The 26583-nt window shown below is 44.2% G+C and overlaps 1 long non-coding RNA gene across 1 annotated transcript; it reads left to right on the top strand.

The window, feature by feature from the left end:
* Positions 1–292: 292 nt before the first annotated feature.
* Positions 293–25805, top strand: LOC135976309 (uncharacterized). Its single transcript, XR_010593469.1, has 9 exons — positions 293–313; positions 4240–4260; positions 6094–6120; positions 6869–6889; positions 8011–8030; positions 9052–9072; positions 22400–22420; positions 23546–23572; positions 25326–25805. It is a non-coding gene; the product is annotated as an uncharacterized LOC135976309 (long non-coding RNA).
* Positions 25806–26583: the final 778 nt, after the last annotated feature.

Here is a 26583-nt window from a genome sequence, read left to right as displayed (position 1 = left end):
TGGAGGAGCATCATGTGTCATATTCTCCTCCTTCGCTAACTAGTTGTGGCCATGAAGCTTCTTGTTAAATGTATTCAAACAAGAATAGAATAGTGTCTTTCTACTATCTAGGGGGATGGGTACAGGACTAGCCAAGCGATTGAATAGCCAGGGAAGGCTCTGTGCCCCTCACTACCCATGGCCAATATTTAGGCTGCTCAAGAATGAAAACATCTCATTCACCCTCTTTAATTTGTAACTAAATGGACATACACATAACTGTTCTCTTCTCTTCCCCATTTTTCCTTTGCAGCACAACACCAGGAGGAAATGGGTGAGTTTGCCTAATTCACTGAATAGTTGGTGTCCAAAGACTAAACCCCCCCGGTCCCTGCATGGGTTCCAAAATCTACAAATGCAGCAGGAATTTTATTATATGCATGGTCCTGGGTTGAAGAAGAGGAGGGCCCATATATGAGATTGCAGAGGCCTGGACCATCATGGAGCTGAGAACTTACCAACTCTTTGCACAACAGATCAGAAGGATAGAGTTTTAAGGGCAGTCAGGGATGAGAGCGAACACATCCATGAGCTCCAGGAACTGAACATATCCACTGTAGGACAAGGGTCTGGATGGGGAGTGCAGCGAGACAGAGTTACTAAAGCTGCGCATGGGCTATACTAGCTGAGGCCATGCAGAAAATCCATCTCCTGCCTCAGAGATAGGGCTAAAATAGACTTCCCCAAGCATCTTCTCTCAAACTGGGAACCCATGTGCTGTGTGGAATATTTGACAATCTCCCTGCAATTGAAGTGGCGATAGTTGTACTGGAATGTTTGCTAGAACAGGAAATAGAACCTAGATATTCAAGCTTCCAGTTCAGAGTATTCGCTACTAGACAAAGGGATTGCCACTAAGTTTCCATGGGAATGTGTCTATTTAAATATATATATTCCATTTTAATACAGTGGAAATTATATGTTTTGAATTTACTGAAATGTTTCATTTCTTTCTCCCCCCCCCACCCTATATATAGATATAGGAAAGCTTCTGATAAGGTCTCCCACAGTATTCTTGCCAGCAAGTTAAAGAAGTATGGATTGGATGAGTGGACTATAGGGTGGATAGAAAGCTGGCTAGGTCATCGGGCTCAACAGGTAGTGATCAACCACTCAATGTCTAGTTGGCAGACGGTATCAAGCAGTTTTCCTCAACATCTTCATTATTGATCTGGATGATGGGTTTGATTCCCCCCTCAGCAAGTTTGCAGGTGACACTAAGCTGGGGGGAGAGGTAGATAAGCTGGAGGGTAGGGATAGGGTCCTTAGTGACCCAGACAAATTGGGGGTTGGGCCAAAAGAAATCTGATGAGGTTTAAAAAGGACTAGTGCAGAGTCTTGCACTTAGGACAGAAATATCCCATGCACTGATAGAGGCTGGGGATCGATTGGCTAAGAAAACTGCTAAACAGTGGACGAGAAGCTGGATATGAGTCAACAGCATGCCCTTATTGCCAAGAAGGCTAACGGCATATTGTGCTGCATTAATAGGAGCATTGCCAGCAGATAGAGGGAAGTAATTATTCCTCTCTATGCAGCACTGGTGAGGCCACATCTGGAGTATTGCATCCAGTTTGGGGCCCTCCACTACAGAATGAATGTGAACAAATTGGAGAGAGTCCAGCAGAGGACAATGAAAATGATTAGGTGTCTGGGGAACATGACTTATGAGGAGAGGCTGAGGGACCTGGCCTTATTTAGTCTGCAGAAGAGAAGAATGAGAGGGGATTTGATAGCAGCCTTCAACTACCTGAAGGGGGGGTTCCAAAGAGGTTGGAGCTCGGCTGTTCTCAGTGGTGTTAGATGACAGAACAAGGAGCGATAGTCTCAAATAGCAGTGCGGGAGGTCTAGGTTGGATATTGAGGAAAAATATTTCACTAGGAGGGTGGTGAAGCACTGGAATGGGTTACCTAGGGAGGTGGTAGAATTTTCATCCTTAGAGCTTTTAAGGCCCGGCTTGACAAAGCCCTGACTTGGTTGATTTAGTTGGGGTTGGTCCTGCTTTGAGCAGGGGGTTGGACTAGATGACCTCCTGAGGTCTCTTCCAACCCTAATCTTCTATGATTCTATGATTGTTCTATATAGATATAGATATATACGTTTAGGGGTTGGCAAAAAAAGAAAGAAATGAAACATTTCAGTAAAGTCAAAACAAACTGTTTCCACTGTAGTAAAATGGAACATTCTGAATTTCCTTTTCAAAATGACTTTTGAGTTATATTTTTGATCATGACCCCCACTGACAGTGACACTCCACTGGAGTCTGGACATTGTCAGCCAATGTGGGGAGGGTTGTGAGACAGAACATGAATCTTCATTGGAGCTGGACTTGGACTACAGAATTCAATCTTGAACACAATCAGAATGATGCCAACCTCTCAGGATCCCCAGCTTCATGCAAAACCCACCTCTTTGATTCTGCATTTCCCAATCACTCCCAACTCCTGATCTGATAATGTCATGAAAGCTTTAGCAGAGAAAACAGAGTACATTTTCACCTGGCTTGAAAATTAACCATTTTAATATCGTTGCAATATTTCTTGTTCAGAACCCCTGCTGAAGCAAATCAGTTAGTCTGCACCAACTTTGGGTCAGTTATTCCCAGATTCATGAGGGAAATGTTACTCATTAAAGTAACATGTGCATCCCTGTGCCTCTTTCTCAGAACAAATCCAAAGACATTGTTAAGGTTCCATTCAATTAAACTATGATGTGGGGGCAGCCTGGTGGAGGTAAAAAAAAAATTGCATAACTTAATCAAAGACTTGACCTTTCCTTCAATGAATTCAGTGGTAACAATTCCATTGACTAAACTGGCAGCAGAATTGGGACCCCAATTTAACAGCAATACAATACATATATTGAAAAGTGTCCCTTTTTTTCTTTGCTGACAAACTCAAGGAAGATAATGGTAAGTTGGCTTTGAGTTGTGCAGTTTGGAGGGTGAAGGATCAGTCATTTCCCCATTGAGGGAAGTGGAGGTGGCTGAATTTCATTAACTGCTGAGGGGTCAGAACGTTTCTGCTTTTTCAGTGAGCTGGAGGCAAGTACTCTTTGGAAACTGGAACTGAGGAGAGTCTGGAAAATTTTTCTGGATATTGGTCCAGGTTGCATTGTGAGTTTGGGGCTGTTGAAAGGAAAGAAATGTTCAAAATCCATTTTTCAATCAAAACAAAGACAAAACAGGCAACATGCAGAGATTTGTCTCCTTTTGCAAACAATGGCAGAAAGGAAAGGTTGAGTTTGGTTTGATTTTTGACATGGTCACACAGAGTGGGGTTTTATCAGTGAAATGTTTAGCAGCTTGTTCTAGATTGCACCAAGCAACCCTCTGTAAGTCTTAAAGAACTCTGTGGGGTTTAATACCCTGCTCCAAGGGGGAACTCTTGAGAGTGAAAGGCCAGATCATCCCCTTGGATTTGAAAACTCTGATGGGAACTTCAAGAGCCTTTCATTGGAACTTCCACTGATGAGGGGGATACTCCCCTCACACATCAGAGTTCAGATCCTGTGCCTCTTTCACAGAACACATCCAATGAGACATTGTTAAGGTTCCATTCAATGAGACAACCTTATGGGGGCAGCGTAGCTGTGTCAGAAAAAATCTAGCAGTCTTTAATCCAAGACTTGATGCTTTCTTCAATGAATCTAATGGCAAGACTTCCATTGACTACCCTGCAAGCAGGATTGTGCTAGTAATTTGATAACAATAAAGTACATACTATATATACTCGTTCATTAGCCCCTTCATTTATAAGCCGACCACCCAAAATGGATAGGTAAAAATAGCAAAAACTGTATGACCCTTTCATAAGCTGACCCTATATTTCAGGGGTTGGCAAACTTTGGCTCCTGGTCCATTAGAGTAAGCTGCTAGCCAGCCTGGACATTTTGGTTACCTGGAGCCTTCACAGGCACGGAGCCCCTCAGCTCCCAGTGGCTGCGGTTTGCCGTTCCCAGCCAATGCGAGCTGCGGGAAGGGGCTCCATGCCTGCAGACGCTCCAGGTAAACAAAACAACAATGTATTAGATATTCAATTCAATGATTCCATAGAGTTTAAAATCATCACATTTTGGTGTAAAGCCGTTTATAAGCCGGCCCTCACTCTTCTATGCGTCACTTTTTAACCAAAAATATTCGGCTTATGAACGAGTATATACGGTATAATGAAAAATGTCCTGTTTGTTTTTCTTTGCAGAAAAACTCAAGGAGGAAAAGGGTAAGTTTGCTCTGACGTGAGGTCTGGAGGGGGAAAGGTCAGTCACTTCCCCACTGAGGGATGTGGAAGAGGCAAGCTTTTTTTAACTGCTGAGAAGTCAGGATCTCTCTGTTTCTATTGTGAGCGGGAGGTGGGTGAATTTTGCAGTGGAATTCAGGGGAATTTTGGCATTTTTCACTTGGGGGTTGTTTCTCTGTTTGACTGGGGTGCAGTCAGGGTGTCAGATTGGGGCTGGTCAGAGGAAAGAAATGTTCATTAACTCAATATGCATCAAAAACAAAGATAGACCAGTGGGTGCATTGTGATGGGGCTGCTTTTGCAAAGCAATGTCAGGAAGGTAAGGGTGAGTGTGGCGGGATCCCTGCGGTACAGCCTGGGATTGTGGGATTGCTGTACCCCGCTTTAACTCTGGAGACTGGGCTGTGTCTCACAATGCTTTGCTAGTGACAAGCACCAAACCCCTCCAGGTCCTGTTATCACTCAGTACAACAGCATGTGACTCTGAAAGTTCTTGCCAAAATGGTTTAGAAAAAGTCTGGGATCTAATATCTCTTGTAGTTTTCTACACAGGGGGATTGGCATGTGACTAGCTCTATGGAATTAATAGCTGGTGAAGTCTCTTTACTGCTCACCAACATGGCTAATATTTGTGCTATTCAAGAGATAAAGGATCCCATTCACACTCTACAGCTTGCTAATACATAGAATTACATCAATTATTCTTCTCCTTTTCTTTTTTCCATGATTGTTTTTCAGACAAAATCCAAGAGCAAAAGCTTGAGTTTACTGAATAACTATCCAGTCAAGGGGCCAAGCCTGAAGACCCTTTATGGGCTCTGACAGTGCCATGTGAAGCAGGAATGTTATTATTAGCACTTTGCAGGCAGTCTGGGAAGCAGAGACTTGCATGCCAGCGGAACATTTTCGAATCACAGAGCTGAGACCTTGCCAGCTCTCTTTAAATCAGTGGAGTGGGGAGAGATTCAAGAGCTGTGTGTGTTGAGCATGAGTTCATCTGCAAGCTCCATGAACGGAGCATATCTGCTCCATCACAACACTCTGGATAGGGAGTGCAGCAGGACAGTGTTGCTACAGCTGTACTTGGGATGTAATAGCTGAGGCCATGCAGACACCCCACACCACACCTCAGAGACAGGGGGGAAAAGGAGATCTATGGAAAATTGAGCACCCAGAGGAGATCCTTGGAAAGTTCTTCTCAGTGCCTGGGTTTACAAAGGAGCTCAGCATGTTGGGTACTGCACCCTTTTCAATCTCTGGCCACGTGTCCCTATGGCTGCTGCTAGGCTCTGACACGTTAGAAAATGGGCCTCAGTTGTTGGTGCTGAGGACCTAAAAATCTTATGCTGAATTCTACAGAAAACCTGGCCTTGAATATTTCTGTATCCCACCGCCATCCCCTAGGCTGTAATTCTGTCAGGTTTTATTAACATCCTCCTCTTTCCCATGTGAATTTTTGGCAACTCTGGGCCAGATCATCCCCTACCATGGGGGGAAAACAGCATCTTGGAACTCCAGCAACCTCTCAATTGAGTGTTTCTGCTGCATCCTGTGGCCAAGGGGAGTGGTGGCTGAACTCTTAGAGGAAATGGGGACCAGCCTGGCCTCACTGCAGAGCCCTAGAGTACGACGGAAATAAAAAGGGACTGTGGATTCAATCCTGCTTTCATTGGCATTAACAGAAGTTTGTCATTAACTTCTTGGGGAGCAGGATCTTAGTCCAATATTTGTGTGTGTCTTTGTGTGTCTTAAGGACAAAAAAGAACTACACATTTAATCAATGAAAATTGTTCTTTCTTTCTTGTCATCATTTAGAAAGGAAAGAAGGGTTTCCTGAAGCAGGTAAGATTTCCTGTCCTCTTCCATTAACCACGATCAAATCTCTGTCAGAGTGGCTTTGTCTGCTCTCGGAGATAATTGGGTGATTCCCAGGTCATGTAGACATACTTATGCTAGCTCTTATCTAGCTGGGATGCTTAAAAAAGTTCTGTAGGTGGAGTAGCACAGGCAGTGGGTGTGGCTGTATAGCCTAGTCTCCACAAGTACAAACCCACGTGGACCCTCTGGGTACATATTCACGGTGTCTAGCCAATGCCACCCTTGCTGCTGCCCATGCTACTTCAGCTATGTCCAAAGCTTCAGGTATGGATGTAGCTCATCTGAAAGTGTGGCTGGCTCATTCTTGTGCAAGTTGCAAAAAGCTGCCACTGCAGGGAAATGTGAAACTTTAATTGTGTTTTGCTCAGTTAATCCTCAGGGATTCAGAAATGTAGCCTGTGCTGTCAGGTTTTTGGCAGAAGATTTTGAAGTGTTACACTGCACACATGCATGGATTAGAGGGAGTGTAGGAAGTGGGAGGTAATCTGTGAAGTAGGAATGAGAGCAGCAGAGAAAACAGGATATGGTCAAATACACAGTTAGATAAATATTAGACTAAAATATTTGGCTCACTGAATATGAACCATAATAAATACAGCTAAATCATGCTGTTCATGATGTTAGTAAGTCAGGTACCCAATTGTAAAGTCCATTTTCACATTCTAAAGAGAAAAACTGCAAGTGGTGACTAATAAAGTTTATTCTTTTGCAGAGCAACTGCAGAGAGAAATTGGTGAGTTTGCATGGATTTCTAAGCAGTATCACCCTGTTTTTATTTCCCGGAGGTATGATGTATATATCCTGTATTTGTAAACCTCAGTACCGCTCCCAAAATTATCCATTATACATCAGCAGGCTCTAACCTGTCAGTTCTGTGAGGTACCTTTGTTTGCTTATGAAAACCCATTGAAACTGATGTGGCAAATACATAGTTTATTCAATCTGTAGCCTTGGACTCAAAGGCTTATACCTCCCTAAAATCAAAGTAGGAACATAATAAAGACTTGCTTCCCATAGAACATGGAGTCCAATTGTATGTCTCTGCTCTAACATTCAAAACTTCCCATAGGATGTGCCCTGTTAACTGGGAGTTGCGTCCTTCCTTGTGACCACAACCCCCACTGACACCTACATTCCACTTGTGAGACAGAATAGGAACCTGTATGGGAGCTGGACTTGGACTACAGAACTCAAACCTGCACAAAATCAGAATGGCCCCACCTCTGAGGATCCATGCAAAATCCAGCTCTTAGATTCTGCTTTTCCCAATAGCTTCCCAAACCTGCATATTTAGTGTGATATATCTCATAATGTCATGAAAGATTAGCAGGGAAATAAAGTACATTTTCCCCAGTTTGAAAAATAACTATTTTGATGTCACTGCAACATTTCTTGTTCAGAAGCCTGGCCTAACCAAATCAGGAAGTTTGCACCCTCTTTGTATTAGTTACAGTCAGATGGATGAGGAAAATGTTACCCCTTCATGGAATATATGCAGTCCCTGTGCCTCTTTCACAGAACAAACCCAGTGAGACATTGTTAAGGTTCCATTCAATTATACAATCATGTGCGGGCAGCAAAAGAGGCCAACAGAGGAGCACTGAGTGTCATTCACCACTTTTACTGATGAATTAAATTTTTTAAAGAAAAAATAGAATCTTGTCTTTCTACTATCTAGGGAGATGGGCACGGGACTATCCAACAGATTGAATAGCTAGTGAAGGCTCTGTGCCCCTCAGTAATCATCATCAATATTCATGCTACTCAAGAAAGAAAGGATCTCATTCACCCTCTTCAATTTATAACTCAATGGACAGACACTGAACATCTTCTCCTCCCATTTTTCTTTTGCAGAGGAACTCCAGGGAGTACAGGTGAGTGTGCCTAGTTTACCGTATAGTTATAGTCCAAAGATGATCAAACCCTGTGGCCCCTGTATGGTTTCCAAGGGGCCCCAGCTGCAGAAGGGATGCTCTCATTGCACAGCCCATGGACCTGGGAAGGGGAGGGTGTGTGCAGGTGACTCTGGAATCGTGATATGTCATGGAGCTGAGACCTCACCAGCACTTTGCAAAGAAAGTCAGAGGGGGAGAGGTTCAAGGGCAGTTGGGCATGTGAGCAAAAACATCCACATGCTCCAGGAACTGAACATATCCACTGAATAAAAAAGCTCTGGATGGATAGTGCTGCAGGAGAGAGTTGCTAGTGCTGTGCCCGGGCTTGTAGTAGCTGAGGCCATGCAGACACTCCACCACATGCCTCAGGGATGGAGGGAGAATAGTCTTCCCCAATCAACTTCCATAAAACTGGGATATCACGTCCTCTGGAGAGGACCCAGAGGAGGCTCTTTGACAATCCGCCTGCAAGGAAAGTGGTGATGGCCACACAGGAATGTTTGCTAGAGCAAGAAATAGAACCTAGCTATTCTGGTTCAGTGTATTCACTACTAGACCAAGGTGTTGGCAGAAACTTTGCACGAGACTGTGTCTATTTTGAAAAAAAAGGGGGGATGGAAAGAAAAGAAACAAAACCATTTCAGTAGAGTCAAATCTCTATTTCCTCTGTATTAAAATGGAACATTCTGATTTTTACTTGCAAAATGACTTTTACTGTATTTTTTCTGAGCTTGACCCTAGTCCTCTTTCACAGAACAATTCCAACGAGACATTGTTAAGGTTTCATTCCGTTACCCAGTCATGTGGGGGTAGCGTAGGTGTTTCAAAAAAACAAAATGAAACCCAAAAAGTAGCATTACTGAATCCAAGACTTGACCATTCATTCAATGATTTCAGTGGGAAGGCTTCCGTTAGGTATCCTGGGAGCAAGATTGGGCCCTTAATTTGATAACAATAAAGTGCATATATTGAAATGTGTCCTGTTCATTTTTCATTGCAGCCAAACTCAAGGAAGAAAAGGGTAAGTTGTCTTTGACTTCTCCATTTTGGAGGGGGGAACAGTCAGTAATTTCCCATCCAGGGAAGTGTGGGAGGCGGGATTTCATTAGCTGCTGAGGGTCAGCATCTTTTGCAATGAGCGGGAAGTGAGTGAGTTTTGTAATTTGGACTGAAGTGAGTCTGGGAAATTTTCACTGGGAGGTTGTCTTTCTGATAGGTCAGGGCTGAGGTGTCAGACTGGGGCAATTGAGAGGAAAGTAATGTTCATTAACCCAATTTTCAGCACAAGCAAAGACAAATAGGTGACATGTGAGTGTGTGTCTTCTTTTGCAAAGCAATGGCTAGATGGCAAGGGTGAGTTTGCTTTGACTTCTGAGATGATCACACAGAGAGTGGGATTTTATCAGGGAAATGATTAGCAGCTATTTCTAGAGTGTGCCAAGCTACCCTCAGTAAGTCTTAAACCACTCTGTGGGGTTTAATACCCTGTCCCGAGGGGGAACACTTGATAATGAAATGCCAGAACATTGCCTTGGATGGGAAACCTCTGCTGGGAACTTCAGGGACCTTTCACTGTATCCTCCAATTATGGGGAGGGTTCTCCCCTCACACAGCAGAGTGAAGAGAGTCCTGGAATCATGACAAAGCTAAAAAGTCTGCCGGAAGCCAGGCCTCATGCTCAGGGGTCTTGTGCTTTCTGCCAGAGGAGTGTCCTGGCCTCCCTGACAGGCATCAGTTGGCCAGGCTTCCATCTGCCGGTGGGGACCCGAAGATGCGTCCAGAGGAAGCATCCCTGAAGAGCCCCTCCTGAGAAGTCCAATTACCTCAAACTTTTCCCCCTTATTTATATATTAGTAATACAATGACATATCCCTTAAAGAAAACTTGCTAAGCAAGCAGGCTTAAAAGGTCAGACACCTTATGATTGCCAATTAACCAGAGAGATATTTTTTTCAGAGTGTCCATGCCTTTGGGCCCTGACAAACATTCCTGGGGGCACATATAAACAGACGTCTTGTTTTTCTAAAATACATGCATCAGCAATTTTAACACTCTTAGCAGGAAGGGCGCGGGGTCAAGCTGCCCTGTCTGTGGCACTCGAAACATGCGCCCCTCCTGTCTGGTTACACTGAGGCCGCTGCATGGCTAATTTATGACCTGCTGACTTAGGTATTCTGTTAGCAATAAGGAAGAATGGTTCAGTATGGCCTGCTAACTTGACTACTGTTAGCAACACACAATAGTGGTTTAGGCACTTTACTGGTTTGCTAAAATCTCCCCGAACAGTCCCCTCCTAAAAGGGCACCTTTCATACAAGGGGTCCTTTACATGATCGCTGTTACACCTTTCCTGGATGCACCTGAGTTGAGATCCAATGAAAGTTCAAGGCTCTCAGCCGAGACCGAGCAAACGATCTTCTTGTTGGCATCCCATACGCAGCACACCAGCATAGCAACTAACAAGCGGTCACTTTAGCCTACCCTCTCAGTTGAGGGAGGGGGCGACAAGTTCAATATGTTCCCTTCCTGGGGTCTGTGGCAGTAACCACGAAATCATCTGTCGGGGGACTTGCAATCACCGGATTTTGCGCCAGGTCCAGCATGTCATTAGGCTGGTAACAAAAACCACTACTAATTGGCACCCCAAGATTGCCAAATTCAGGAAACCTGTACCAGTGGGGAACCATCCCAATAATACTTCCCACCAGTGGTGTGACAGGTCTTGGCCAATTCTTGCGAGTACCCATTTAATTTCATTGGCATTATGATGCACGGTAACCATGACTCTGCGCCCTTCCTGTTTTGCAGTATGTAACTGGTTCTGTAAATCAGGGTGTACAAGTAATGTTTGTAAAGCAATGAAATTCATTCCAAGGGGCACAGGTTTTACAATAGAATACAAAATATAAGACACTTTTAACTGGCTATACTTAAATTCAGGTACATGAAATTCAAAATCACATCCCCTAATTGCTACAATATGACGAAAACATTTTTTCTTATAAGAATTATGATTTACTTTATGCATAAAATTAACAAGAAGCATAGGACACCGACTTCCAAGAAGCAACAGAGGGTCCTGTGGCACCTTTGAGACTAACAGAAGTACTGGGAGCATAAGCTTTCGTGGGTAAGAACCTCACTTCTTCAGATGCAAGTAATGGAAATCTCCAGAGGCAGGTATAAATCAGTGTGGAGATAACGAGGTTAGTTCAATCAGGGTGGGTGAGGTGCTCTGCTAGCAGTTGAGGTGTGAACACCAAGGGAGGAGAAACTGTTTCTGTAGTTGGATAGCCATTCACAATCTTTGTTTAATCCTGATCTGATGGTGTCAAATTTGCAAATGAACTGGAGCTCAGCAGTTTCTCTTTGGAGTCTGGCCCTGAAGTTTTTTTGCTGTAAGATGGCTACCTTTACATCTGTTATTGTGTGGCCAGGGAAGTTGAAGTGTTCTCCTACAAGTTTTTGTATATTGCCATTCCTGATATCTGACTTGTGTCCATTTATCCTCTTGCGTAGTGACTGTCCAGTTTGGCCAATGTACATAGCAGAGGGGCATTGCTGGCATATGATGGCATATATAACATTGGTGGACGTGCAGGTGAATGAGCCGGTGATGTTGTAGCTGATCTGGTTAGGTCCTGTGATGGTGTTGCTGGTGTAGATATGTGGGCAGAGTTGGCATCGAGGTTTTTTGCATGGGTTGGTTCCTGAGTTAGAGTTGTTATGGTGCGGTGCGTGGTTGCTGGTGAGAATATGCTTAAGGTTGGCAGGTTGTCTGTGGGCGAGGACTGGCCTGCCTCCCAAGGTCTGTGAAAGTGAGGGATCATTGTCCAGGATGGGTTGTAGATCACTGATGATGCGTTGGAGAGGTTTAAGCTGAGGACTGTAGGTGATGGCCAGTGGAGTTCTGTTGGTTTCTCTTCTGGGCCTGTCTTATAGCAGGAGGCTTCTGGATACACGTCTGGCTCTGTTGATTTGTTTCTTTATTTCCTTGTGTGGGTATCGTAGTTTTGAGAATGCTTGGTGAAGATCTTGTAGGTGTTGGTCTCTGTCTGAGGGGTTGGAGCAGATGCCATTGTACCTCAGTGCTTGGCTGTAGACGATGGATCGTGTGGTGTGACCGGGGTGGAAGCTGGAGGCATGAAGGTAGGCGTAGCGGTCGGTGGGTTTTCGGTATAGGGTGGTGTTAATGTGGCCATCGCTTATTTGTACGGTGGTGTCTAGAAAGTGGACCTCCCGTGTAGATTGGTCCAGGCTGAGGTTGATGGTGGGGTAGAAGCTGTTGAAAGCATGGTGGAATTCTTCCAGGGTCTCCTTCCCATGGGTCCAGATGATGAAGATGTCATCAATATAGCGTAGGTAGAGAAGGGGCATGAGTGGACGAGAGCTGAGGAAGCGTTGTTCCAGGTCAGCCATAAAAATGTTGGCATATTGTGGGGCCATGCGGGTGCCCATAGCGGTGCCACTGGTCTGGAGGTATATATTGTCACCAAATTTGAAATAATTGTGCGTGAGGATAAAGTCACAGAGCTCAGCAATAAGTTGTGCTGTGTCATCATCAGGGATACTGTTCCTGACAGCTTGTATTCCATCTGTATGTGGGATGTTTGTGTAGAGAGCCTCTACATCCATGGTGGCTAGGATGGTATTTTCTGGGAGGTCACCAATGCATTGTAGTTTTCTCAGGAAATCTGTGGTGTCACGGAGATAGCTGGGAGTGCTGGTGGCGTAGAGTCTGAGTAGGGAGTCCACATATCCAGACAGTCCTTCAGTGAGAGTGCCAATGCCCGAGATGATGGGGCGTCCAGGATTTCCAGGTTTGTGGATCTTAGGTAGTAGATAGAATAACCCCGGTCGGGGCTCTAAGGGTATGTTGATTTGTTCCTGTGTTAGTGTAGGGAGTGTCCTGAGTAGATGGTGCAGTTTCTTAGTGTATTCCTCAGTGGGATCTGAGAAAAGTGGCCTGTAGAATTTGGTATTGGAGAGTTGTCTGGCAGCCTCCTTCTGGTAGTCAGACCTGTTCATGATGACAACAGCACCTCCTTTATCAGCCTCTTTGATGATAATGTCAGGGTGGTTTCCGAGGCTGTGGATGGCATTGCGTTCTGCACGACTTAGGTTATGAGGCAAGCGATGTTGTTTTTCCACAATTTCTGCCTGTGTAATGTAGATCTCCTGTCTTATTTTAGTAAAGTCCATTTGTGTGGAGGGTTGGTTATTTATGAAAGTCTCCAGGTTGGAGAGCTCTTTCTTGATGTTTTTCTGTTTGCTGTATAGGATGCTGATCAGGTGGTTCCTCAGTTTCTTTGATAATGTATGGCATAATCTCTCACTGTGGTCTGTGCAGTATGTAGATAGCAATGGATTTTTCACCTTCCGTCCATTTGGTATGATGTCCATCCGTTTGCATTTGGAAAGGAAAATGATATCTGTCTGTATTTGTGCAAGTTTCTTCATGAGGTTGATAGATTTCCATTCCATACGGCTAAATGCAGTGCCTTGCATGGTGTCAAGTATCAGAGGGGTAGCCATGTTAGTCTACTAACGAGGTTAGTTCAATCAGGGAGGGTGAGGTGCTCTGCCATATATGCCATCATATGCCAGCAATGCCCCTCTGCTATGTACATTGGCCAAACTGGACAGTCACTACGCAAGAGGATAAATGGGCACAAGTCAGATATCAGGAATGGCAATATACAAAAACCTGTAGGAGAACACTTCAACCTCCCTGGCCACACAATAACAGATGTAAAGGTAGCCATCTTACAGCAAAAAAACTTCAGGGCCAGACTCCAAAGAGAAACTGCTGAGCTCCAGTTCATTTGCAAATTTGACACCATCAGATCAGGATTAAACAAAGACTGTGAATAGCTATCCAACTACAGAAACAGTTTCTCCTCCCTTGGTGTTCACACCTCAACTGCTAGCAGAGCACCTCACCCTCCCTGATTGAACTAACTTCGTTATCTCCACACTGATTTATACCTGCCTCTGGAGATTTCCATTACTTGCATCTGAAGAAGTGAGGTTCTTACCCACGAAAGCTTATGCTCCCAGTACTTCTGTTAGTCTCAAAGGTGCCACAGGACCCTCTGTTGCTTTTTACAGATTCAGACTAACATGGCTACCCTTCTCATACTCAACTTCCAAGAGATACACAATAATTTTCTAAATACACAAACACAGAATTATTACTTACAAATGGGTTAATAACATAATGGCATTTCCTTCAGCTATTTCCAAACATTCTGAGGTTGGAGGGCATTTTTGTTACATTCATATTCAATTCCAGGTTCTTTTAAACAGGCTTCTAATTCTACTGTTTTCTATTTTTGGTTATCTTTTACCACCCACCCTCTGTGATCGATAGGTTCCATTACGGTCTGATTAATATTGAGGCCTAAAGCCACAATGGGAGAAACCCATTTTATTTCTGTTTGGGATATTAGCAAAACAAAGACCGTGATTTCCTCTGACTCTTGATTATAGGTGAAATTTTCCATTTTCCACCAGGCTTGTAACTCTCTTTCAGTTTGGGTGGAATTTTTCCAAACGATGCTTCTGATTTCTACTGGGAGCACCCCATTCATACCATTATGAATCATATATTTTACGACATCAATCATCCATACTTGCATTTGCATACATGCCATAGCTAAAGAAGTATTAGCTTGCAAAATGCCAACAGCCTGCAAGAGGTGGCAATGGTCTCCCTCTTGGGTTTTTTTCCCATCCCTCCAAGATATTTGCTACTTGGGATTGCAGGGAACTTAATTGATCAAATGATACCTTAATAGGTGTAGCCAAATCTTATATATGAGCTCCCATTGCATTCATCTTGTTTGCAAGCACCTCCTCATTAATACTGTTAAGGACTGCTCCTCCCGTTCCAATTGCTCCCCATAAGTCTTTCTTTACCCTTCTACGTCCCCTGCTAGAACTTTCTGATTTGGGAATATTGTGTGTTTCCATCCAATTTTTCCAACCTTCCAATAAAGGGCAGAACAAATTGCTTACACCAGGGCTCCATCACCGAGACCTTTGTCAAGCTTAGGTCTAGAATGACCTTTTTGAGGGAGTGAGTAGGATTAATTACCAATTGCTTTTTGACATTGGTTCGGACAACATAGGGACCAATTAAATTGGGCCAGAGGTCATGGGGATGATTTTAAGTAGGACTATGAAGGTTATATTAGCTCTGTATTTGGCTATGCTGCTGGAATACTGTGTCCAGGTCTGGTGTCCCCAATTGAAGAAGGAAGTTGATAAATTGGAGAGGTTTCAGAGAAGAAACAGGCAAATGATTAAAGGATAAGAAAAATATAGTGAAATACTCCAGGAACTCAATCTATTTTGCTTAACAAAGAAAAGGGGTGACTTGATCACACTGTATAGGTAAGTAAATAAGGAATAAATATTTGACCTAAACCTAAATTTTAACTCAAAAGACCCTCCTCTTTCCTCTTGAACCAACCAATCCATCTTCTCTTGTTCTTCTCTAAACCTCATGCAAGCAAACAAGACTAAACATTAAACACTCTGGACATCAGACAAGCATTAGCATTCTTCCTTGAGAGAACCAAGACCTTCAGATAGTCATCAAGACTTTATATTACAACTTTGGAACAATCTAAAAGTTCCTCAGTTTCCAAGCAGAGACTGTGTAAATGGATTTCTCAGTGCATCCATTTTTGCTACCAACAGGAGGATATACAACCTCAACTGGGGATCCAATACCACTCCACCAGGTTATCATCCACCTCAGTAGCTTTTCTCAACAAGGTACCAATCAAGGACATATGTAAAGCAGCCACCTGGCCATCTGCACACACATTTACAAAACACCACGTGATAGATCAGAACTCAAGATCAGATGCATTGGTAGGACTTACTGTATTATCATCAATTTCCCATGCAACTCTGAAGCCCCTTCCGTCCACAGAGGGACACTGTTTGACAGTCACCTAAAGTGGAGAACCCACAGGGACACTCCGAAAGAAGAAGAGAAGGTTGCTCACTCTGTGCAGTAACTGAGGCTCTTTTAAATGGTGTCCCTGTGGGTGCTCCACTACCCATCCTCCTCTCTACTTCAGAGTTCAATCTATGGACCAAGTGGTAGAGAAGGAACTGAGAGGCATCTGGTCATGCGGCACTAGATAGGTGCCAATAAAGGTGTGAGACAGGGAGATTGGCAGTCTGGATAGTCAGAGGGAGAGACCCAGACACTCCCCATCTTCCTCTGCATTCAGACTTCCTGAAGGAGAATCATTCAAGGAGCAGCAGGAGAAACTAGAGGAGGAAGCTTCACCTCTAACTAACATCTCATCATCTTCACTGGATGAGGCAGTCATGCCAGCACCCTCCACCCCCAACATCTCCTCATGATTTCAAACAATTTCAAGAACTGCTCCAATGAATAGCAGATTCTCTCCAGGTCAAATTGGAGGAAATGTGAGAATTACAAGACAAGTCACTGGACGTATTGCAGACCTCTACATCAGCCAAGGTCATGCTTCCTATCAATGAGGCCCTATTAAATCAAGCCAAAGTGGTCTGGCAGCCATTATACCTCCCATATGTCAGAGGACTGACAAAAAGCATTATATCCCCTCAAAAGACATGGACTCTTTCACATCCCACACCTAACTCAATGGTGTTCAATGTGGTGAATGAAAGGGGGAGACAATATCACTCCAAGATGACCACCTGTGCTAATGACTGGAGAACGATAGATCTGTTCGGATGTAAGGTGTACTCATCGGCAACTCTACAATTCAGAATTTCATATTATGAACTGCTTACGTCAAAGTATAGTCTCACAAACTCCTCTAAGTTAAGCAAATTTATTGAATACATTCTGGAGGACAAAAAGGAACAGTTCCAGGCAATCATAGTGGAGGGTCAACTACTGGCATGGATAGCACTACAATCATCAAGAAGAAAGAAGAACAAGAAGAAAGTCAAGAAAGTGTGGGCACCTTACTGAATGAGGGAGGCAACCTAGTGACACAGGATGTGGAAAAAGCTAATTTACTCAATGATTTTTTTGCCTTTGTCTTCACGAACAAAGTCAGCTGCCAGACTGCTGCACTGGGCAGCACAGTATGGGGAGGAGGTGACCAGCCCTCTGTGGAGAAAGAAGTGGTTCAGGACTATTTAGAAAAACTGGACGAGCACAAGTCCATGGGGCCGTATGCGCTGCATCCGAGGGTGCTAAAGGAGTTGGCGGATGTGATTGCAGAGCCATTGGCCATTATCTTTGAAAATTCATGGCGATCGGGGGAGGTCCCGGATGACTGGAAAAAGGCTAATGTAGTGCCCATCTTTAAAAAAGGGTAGAAGGAGGATCCGGGGAACTACAGGCCAGTCAGCCTCACCTGCGTCCCTGGAAAAATCATGGAGCAGGTCCTCAAGGAATCAATTCTGAAGCATTTAGAGGAGAGGAAAGTGATCAGGAACAGTCAGCATGGATTCAGCAAGAGCAAGTCATGCCTGACTAATCTAATTGCCTTCTATGAGGAGATAACTGGATCTGTGGATGAGGGGAAAGCAGTGGATGTGTTATTCCTTGATTTTAGCAAAGCTTTTGATACGGTCTCCCACAGTATTCTTGCCGGCATGTTAGAATATCAGGGTTGGAAGGGACCTCAGGAGGTCATCTAGTCTAACCCCCTGCTCAAAGCAGGACCAATCCCCAGAGAGATTTTTGCCCCAGCTCCTTAAATGGCCCCCTCAAGCATTGAACTCACAACCCTGGGTTTAGTAGGCCAATGCTCAAACCACTGAGCTATCCCTCCCCCTGCACTGAGCTATCCCTCCATCTGTTAAAGAAGTATGGGTTGGATGAATGCACTGTAAGGTGGATAGAAAGCTGGCTAGATTGTCGGGCTCAACGGGTAGTGATCAATGGCTCCATGTCTAGTTGGCAGCCGGTTTCAAGCGGAGTGCCCCAAGGGTCAGTCCTGGGGCCAGTTTTGTTTAATTTCTTTATTAATGATCTGGAGAATGGTGTGGACTGCACTCTCAGCAAGTTTGCAGATGACACTAAACTGGGAGGAGTGGTAGATACGCTGCAGGGTAGGGATAGGATACAGAGGGACCTAGACAAATTAGAGGATTGGGCCAAAAAAAACCTGATGAGGTTCAACAAGGACAAGTGCAGAGTCCTGCACTTAGGACGGAAGAATCCCATTCATTGTTACAGACTGGGGACTGAATGGCTAGGAAGCAGTTCTGCAGAAAAGGACCTAGGGGTTACAGTGGATGAGAAGCTGGACATGAGTCAACAGTGTGCCCTTGTTGCCAAGAAGGCTAATGGCATTTTGGGCTGTATAAGTAGGGGCATTGCCAGCAGATCGAGGGACATGATCATTCCCATCTATTCGACATTGGTGAGGCCTCACCTGGAGTACTGTGTCCAGTTTTGGGCCCCACACTACAAGAAGGATGTGGAAAAATTGGAAAGTGTCCAGCGGAGGGCAGCAAAAATGATTAGGGGTCTGGAGCACATGACTTATGAGGAGAGGCTGAGGGAACTGGGATTGTTTAGTCTCCAGAAAAGAAGAATGAGGGGGGATTTAATAGCTGCTCTCAACCACCTGAAAGGGGGTTTCAAGGAGGATGGATCTAGACTTTTCTCAGTGGTAGCAGATGACAGAACAAGGAGCAATGGTTTCAAGTTGCAGTGGGGGAGGTTTAGGTTGGATATTAGGACAAACTTTTTCACTAGGAGGGTGGTGAAGCACTGGAATGGGTTACCTAGGGAGGTGGTGGAATCTGCTTCCTTAGAGGTTTTTAAGGTCAGGCTTGACAAAGCCGTGGCTGGGATGATTTAGTTGGGAATTGGTCCTGCTTTGAGCAGGGGGTTGGACTAGATGACCTCCTGAGGACCCTTCCAACCCTGATATTCTATGATTCTATGATTCATCCTTGGCTGTGCCTGACACAGCTGCTTTGTCCATATCAACATCAATGGTCATGAGATGGACTTCATAGCTACACCTGTTAGGATTCCTGAAGGAAGTGCAAGCCACAGTAGAGGATCTCCCATTCAAAGCTCCAAACTATTCAACAGAAAGACTGATGGATCCCTCCATTCCCCAAAGGATTCAAAAGCAACATTGAAACCACTCAGCAGTTATACACAGCACAGATGAAAAACCGGGTAGATCCCACCCTACCCTGAGATCTTCACCTCTGGCTTTCCTCCCACCTCAACGACACTATGACCTGCAGTGGAGATTACAGACATCTTCTTCTACACATAGATAGCTCCCATCACAATTGTCTACATCTTACATGTCTGTTTAAAAAAATGTATTTCAGTAAGGTCAAAACTTTCCTTTTTTTGACTGCATTGAAATGGAAATTTTTAATTTTTTTTATTTCAACATTTTATTCATATTGAAAATTTCAAAATAAGAACAAAATGTTTCAATTTTATCAAAACAGAATGTTTTGGTAGTCCTGAACATTGTTGAGGAAATTTCAAATAATTTTGTTTTCATTCTTTTCAGAAGAAAAAAAACTAATTTTACAATGAAATTTCCCATGAAATGGAAATTCTGGTTTCTGCCCAGCTCTAATTAAATCATGTTCTCAGCCTCTCTCTTATATGGCCAGTTTTTATATCTGTACCTCAGTGTGTGATGTCTGTTCCCATAACTCTAACTTTCCATTGAAATCAATACGAATTTTAAGTGAACTGTCATTACAAGGCCTTGTGAATGAAATCTGGTCCCACACTTGTTCATTTGTATTAGATGAAGCTGGGTCAGAACATTTTTCTACTTACTCTGATTTCTCTGTTATTTATTCTATGCATTCTGAACACATCGTAATTTCTAATAGTAAACATTTCAAAGTTGCTTTGTCTTTCTCCCTAGCTATGACATCTTGCATATTTGGTTATTAGTTTTGGATGGATGGTTTGTTTTTCCTTTTTTAACTGAGGAACTACACAGGTCAGAGGTTCATATATTTCAGTCTGAAGATGATGAGCTCCAGAGTGGTATTTTCAATAAACTGACACTCTGGACTCAACCTTGCTCCCATTGAAGTCAAAAGGTGCTTGGAATGAGCTTCAGTGCTTGTGGACTCCGACTGGCTCTCATCAGGATCTTTCTGCTTTTGCAATGAGAGGAAGATGGGTAAGTTTTGCAGTTGAGATTCAGAGCTGTAGAGTATTTTCCACTGGCAGGTGGCCTCTCAAACGCTATAGCATGGAAACTGGTGCAGTTTCTTTTGTGACAAGTATCAGAGGGGTAGCCGTGTTAGTCTGGATCTGTAAAAAGCAACAGAGTCCTGTGGCACCTTAAAGACTAACAAATGTATTGGAGCGTAAGCTTTCATGGGTGGCATTCACCCACGGAAGCTTATGCTCCAATATATCTGTTAGTCTTTAAGGTGCCACAGGACTCTTTGTTGCTTTCTTTTTTGAAACATTTTCAGACCCTCTCCCTCCTATGAGTGTTTTATAGGGTCTGCTGTTCCAGAACCAAAGTGTGCGTGTGTGTGTGGGAGGGGCGTGGGGTTGTGTCCCCTCCCCCCATATGGAAGGAGGTATAAACATGTTTTCTGTTCTGTTGCCCCTTTTCTTGGTACTCAAAGCTCCTTCTTCAGATCCATGGAACTGTATGTAAAGAAAGAAAGAGCTGGGGGCTGGGCTGTGTGTGTGTGAGGATTATGCACCTTTATCCCCTTCACCCCAAGAGAGAGTCCCCATAAAACACAATCCTGTTCACAGAATCTTTAATTTTTTAACTATCAGTTCTGTTTGGGGTGGTTGCAGACGTGTATTCCTCTCAGATGTGTTTCTGCCAAGCGCACTGGCACTGGAGATTTTCCCCCTAGCAGTATCTGTCAGGGCAGTGCATGTGCTCAACACCTCCTTTTGGCCTCTCAGGAGGCTATATAAGGGTGGCACTGCCCCGACCCCATCAGTTCCTTCCTAATGCCACTGGCCTTAGTTGGAGCTCCCTATGAGCATTCTCTCCTCACATTGTTTCTCTGCATCATGCTGTGTCACTGAGTTTTCACTTTGTAAATAGTTTTTTAATAGTTGTCCGAGGTAGAACCTACAGTCTAATTTAGATTTAGTGTAGTTTTTATGGTTAGCTGTTTTTAATGGTTTGTGGTGCCCAACAACAAGGGTTATGCACTTTTCTCCAGGCTTCAGTGTTGACTGTCATATGGGGTCTCTATCCCCAACTGTGACACACACACTCGCTGTTTGCTCTGCCCAGGAATGAGTCACATTACAGAGATTTGGTCTTTTAAAAAGAGAACACAGATCCCAAGGAGACCTTATCTGGAGCAGCAGATGGTGGAGCGAGCCATGAGGCCTGTGCTGGCATCAGGACCCTCCACAGCCTCTAGATCTAACCACCCTCAGCTGCCTTCCACCTCTGAAGTGGCAGACGACAGACCCTGGGACTCTGATTCTCCCTCAAAAAGGGAGGTCGTTCTATGTCTCAGGAACCACCTGGAAAGCGGACTCTGAAGACAGATTGGGGAAAGGGGAGATTCATTATCTCCATCCTCAAAGACAGCCTCAAGATGACTGCATGGTACCCAAGGTGATAACCAGGTACCCAGGGTTGTATCGGGCAGTTGGCCTGTCACCCTGGTACTGGGGTGTAAGTTTTACAGTGTCATACTATTGACTCTGGATCCATCTGGGGAACGGCTGTCGAATCCAGTATCTACAGACACAGGTGTGGCACTGCCTCTTTTGGTGCCTTCAATAGTGCAGGTCCACATGGCAGCAATGGATTTGCTTTGTTGTCCATGCCAACCTCACCACTACCTCAGGAGTCAGCGGGACTATCGATACCATCTGCTATTCCAGGCCCTTCAACTTCTTCAATTAAGTTCAATGTGGATGCCATCAACATTCTTGGTATCGGTGATTCAACAGACACTATCTTCAGCACAGAGATAGGGAGAGGACAGTCTCCCTCCCTCCCCACTCCCCCCCGTTCAAAAAATAGGGCACCCATATCCTCTGCAGAGCATCCAAGATTCCTCTCCCTCTATGTGGAAGAAGGGCTCAGATAGCTCTGCAGAGCTGCAGTTCCTTACCTGGATCGCAAAGCCCCTCGAACTCCACACTTTTCCTCATTCCACATAAATATCCGTAAGATTTATCATCCAAACCATAAACCATCATCACAGTAAATTCTTCCAGCTGTCTGGCTACCAATTTCTTTAGCTCTTTTTAATTTAAGTCATCATGGATTTTGCATAATTTAATTCATTTACTGGGTAATCTTTGATGCATGGTACCAAGGAAAACACTGAACAAGAGTTTAAAAGGCTGTAATAATTGTTTTTGTTTTTTTCCAGATGAAATGAAGAAGGAATGCGGTGAGTGAATACCTATGTACACCCTTGCTGGTGTCCCCACTCCCATTGCTTGGATATTTGGAGAGAGGGGCCATTTTTCCTGTCTCTCCTGCATCTCCCTGGATGCTTCTGATGGAGAAGGTGATCCTGACAGTCCATGTTCTTCCCCATACATAGCAGGGAATAAAGATGCTCCAGGCAGACACATTGCAGCTCCCCACACTGCTCACACATACCAGGCAGCATGGGAGATGTAGCCCGATCCCTGTTGTTTGTCTCAACCTGAGGGGTGGGACAGACCCACTGTCTCCTTGACAGCCATGGGGTCCAAAACACCTCAGTAGCCACATCTGGAGTGTCACTGATTTAGAGTATGTCTGCACAGCAGCTGGGGTGTGTAATTCCCAGTGCAAGTAGACAGACACCTGCCAGCTCTGCTCGAGCTAGTGTGCTAAAAATAGCAGTGTAAGTGCAGTGAGACAAATAGAAGCTCAGAGTAGCTGCAGGAGTACGTACCTAGGGGTCAGTTGGAATCGTACTTATGCAGCTAACCCTAGCCAGTGTGGTCACTCTGCTATTTTTAGTGCACTAACTCAAACAGAGCTGGCACATATATGTCTACTCATGCTGGGTATTACTCCTCCCAGCTGCAATGTAGACACACATTGGAGGGAATTGTCCTTCTATGTCCTACCTAGTAGGAGCTGGATTGCTGTGAATAGACTCTGGTGGTTGGAAACACTGTGTGTGTGGACGGGAAGGTTCATTTTCTGTTCAAGTGATAGGGGAATGTGTAAGAGGGAGTTAGAAACAGATCAAAGCCCAGGAGAGTGGGGAACATGGGGAGGTTACGCATTGCCTGGAGGTTCAAGACAGACAGAGCAGGTCTTAGCCAGAGCAGGACTCATATCCTGGTTTCTAATCTTAGCTCAGAACAAGCAACATGCATGTGTGTGTGTGAGAGAGAGATTGAGCATTCAAAGGCCATTTTTGTCTATATTAACTCCTGCAAAAGGAATCACCCCCTACTGTGTCTGGCATCCTCACTTGCCCTCAGTCTGGAACTTCCCTGCTGCTGGAGGGAGGAAATTTGCAGTCAATGCCTCTCTTAATTCAATGTCTGTTGTTTTCTTATTTTCATTTCAGAATGGAGAAGGGCTCGGAACAATTCAGGTAACAGAATACATAGCACATGGATAGGAGGTGCTAATACTATGGTGATAGATGCAGTGTGAGAACCTCAATATATTAGAATCTATTCCATTATTAAAGGAATCAGCAGGTTTGATACTATAATCAAACTAGAAACACAACCTGTTTTTATCAGAGACACAGCTCCTAAGGTCCTTCCCAGCTCCTAAACTAATTTCAGGGCCTGATTCTGACTTTATTTACACCAATTTCACACCATTGTAACTTCACTGACTTGCATGGAGTTACTCCTGAATTACAACAGTCAGTTCAGAATCAGCCCCAGTGAGAGATTTCCCTGAGATGATTGATGGTGTAATTTTCAAAAACATCTAAGTGATTTCAGAGCACAAATCTCATTGCAACTCAATGGGGCTTTGTATATGGGGCCTATATCTGTTAGCACCCCACTGTGGCAGGATGGAGAGCTACACCACCTGACTCCATGCCCTTTATGCCTCCACCCTCAATTCTGTGTTCGTCAAGTTCATTGTCTAGCCCTTTGGTTGAGTCCTTAATAGTCCCCTTCAGGATAATGGGGAGTTGGAAGTTCCTAGAGAGCCCTTCTTCTCCAAATTCCTTGTCTGGAGTAGATAGGGGAGCCTGGGCCCATCCACTCCACTGGGTTCCATCTCATGGTCCTTGTTTGGAACAGCCAGAACCAGTCCTTCTCTCTCCCTTGCTGCTCCCTGAGCTACCTCCTACTGCTCCTGCTCTGGAGGCTTCCCCTGCTTCTTGCTCTGCTTCTCTCTCTTTGGTGTGTTGGATTCTCAAGCAGCTTCTCCCCAGTGTGCTGGAGGGATCTTCTCTTTGCAATCCCTCTGCCTCTCTGGCTGCTGCCTTTCTCCCCAGGAGCGCCTCCCTCACTGAGGCCCTTAACCTTTTATCAATATCTGGTGCTTCCCTGCGTAATTCCCTTCCCCCAGTTACTCAGTGAGGTAACTACTCCCAGGTGAACTTGAGCTTCCTCATGCCCCCTTGTGGAGCCTGTCAGGGGAAGGCTAGCTACCCTCTGACAGACCTGCACTCCCAAGTCATTTCGGCCCAGCTCCTCCAAAGTAATGATCCCAATGGGAATTAGGCATCTACATACCTTTGAGGAGCTGGGCCTCAGTGTTTACTTGGAGCGGGGTTTTCCTAAGGAGGAACTTTGGGATTTGGGCCACAGTGAATGCACAGATGATGTGGTGGCAGGAATGAGGACTGCAATGAGAATCATAATGCAGTGGTGGTGGGACCACGATGGGGACTGCAGTTGTGACAGGCAGGTCAGGGGCAAGTCGATGAGGTTTATGAGAGCACCATTACAAAGACAGTGGTGGGATCTTTGGCTCTGGTGATAACGGAGACTGATGGGGATGTTGCTGATTATAATAATTATAGTGAGAGATGATGAAAATGATGCTGAGGCGAGGAAGGTGATCTGACGATGAAGATAGTGCAGATAATAATTTGCATGTTACAGCAATTTTCTGCTGACCATCTCAGAGCTCTTTACAAATAATTATAAAACACCCTCTAGCCCCTGATGAGGTTGGCACCATACTGAGCTTACTGAGGAGTAAACCAACTATCAGAGAGCTTATGTGACCTGACCAATGTCACACAGCAGCAGAGCTGAGAACAGAACCTAGGGGTCCTGATTCCAGGTATAATTAGTAGATAAACTTTAGTTTAATGAGTAATTATAATGTGCAGAAGAAGGCTCATAATGTATATTTCCCTCCTATTCCAGTGTATACTGGCATTATAGGAGTGGGTCTCAAAAGAAAACTCTCTTCCTGTAGATGACATCACTCTTCATGGAGTCATGGCCCATAGTGCAGAAAAAGCCCAAGAAAATCGGAGTTTATCTTAGTTGCCAAGAGGGGCAGGTAACTTTTTTCAGTGTAACTGACATGTCTGTGTTGTTCACATTTAATGGTTGTTCATTCTCAGGAGAGGTTTATCCATTCTTTAAAAATTCACACAAAGAAACAAAAATGAGAATTTGTTCAATTAAAGAGGAATAAATATTACATGACACTGATGCTGATTTTATACTGGTGTAACTGAAATCAAGGTTTTCATGAATGCATTTTGATGTAAAAAGCTATTTTTTAAAAATGTACATTGTCATGCAGTCTTCAGTACATGTTTTGCAATAAAATGTTTTCATTTCCTATTGGTTTTTTGCTTGTGATGTTTGTCCAATACAATATTTGACTAGCACAGCGTTTCTGGGGAATTTGATGCAGATGTTAAAAAGAAGAAAACACCATCCTCTCTCACACTTTCCTTATTTGCAGCTTCACCTCGGAGGCAAAATAACAAGAATCTCATTGCTAATTTCAGCATTTTCCTCTATAATAAAAGATAGATAACATGGATATTTCACAAATAACCATATTTTGGGACAGTGTTATACCGTATTATGAAGTTGTAGTGGCTGGAACAAAATTTAGACTGAAGATAGATTTCCACTATAAACAGAATTTTTACACACCCACCTCCCCCATAAAGTTATCTAATCTTCCTGACACTTCCCAGCAAGATAGAATTCTTCTGGGTATTCACTCAAAGTGAATTAAGCTAAACTGATTTAATTCTGTGGTCTGGTCTACACAACAGACCTATGTCTGTCTAACTGTGTCACACAGGGGTGTGAAAATTCCATACCCTGGAGCCATGTAGTCATAATGACCTTAACATCCCTTTTTAGACAGTGCTATGTTGATGGGAAAGCTTCTCCCACTGACATAGCTACCACCTGTTAGTGTTTTAAATGTAGACCTACCCTTAACGAGAGTGTCCACACAGGGGTTTAATGCAGTTTAGCTAATCCACTTTTAATTCACATCGTTAGGGCATGTCTACATTTTGAAGCAATGCATCTGCAGGGCTGGAGCGGTGATGCTGTAGTGCTACAGTGTAGACTCTACCTTGCTGACAGGAGGGGTTCTCCCACTGGCATAGTAAATAATGCACTTCCCCAAGAGGCAGTAGCTAGGTTG

Source organism: Chrysemys picta, chromosome 17 (assembly GCF_011386835.1).
Source record: "Chrysemys picta bellii isolate R12L10 chromosome 17, ASM1138683v2, whole genome shotgun sequence".
Lineage (NCBI taxonomy): Eukaryota > Metazoa > Chordata > Testudines > Emydidae > Chrysemys > Chrysemys picta.
This window is presented reverse-complemented; position numbering and strand designations above follow the sequence as displayed.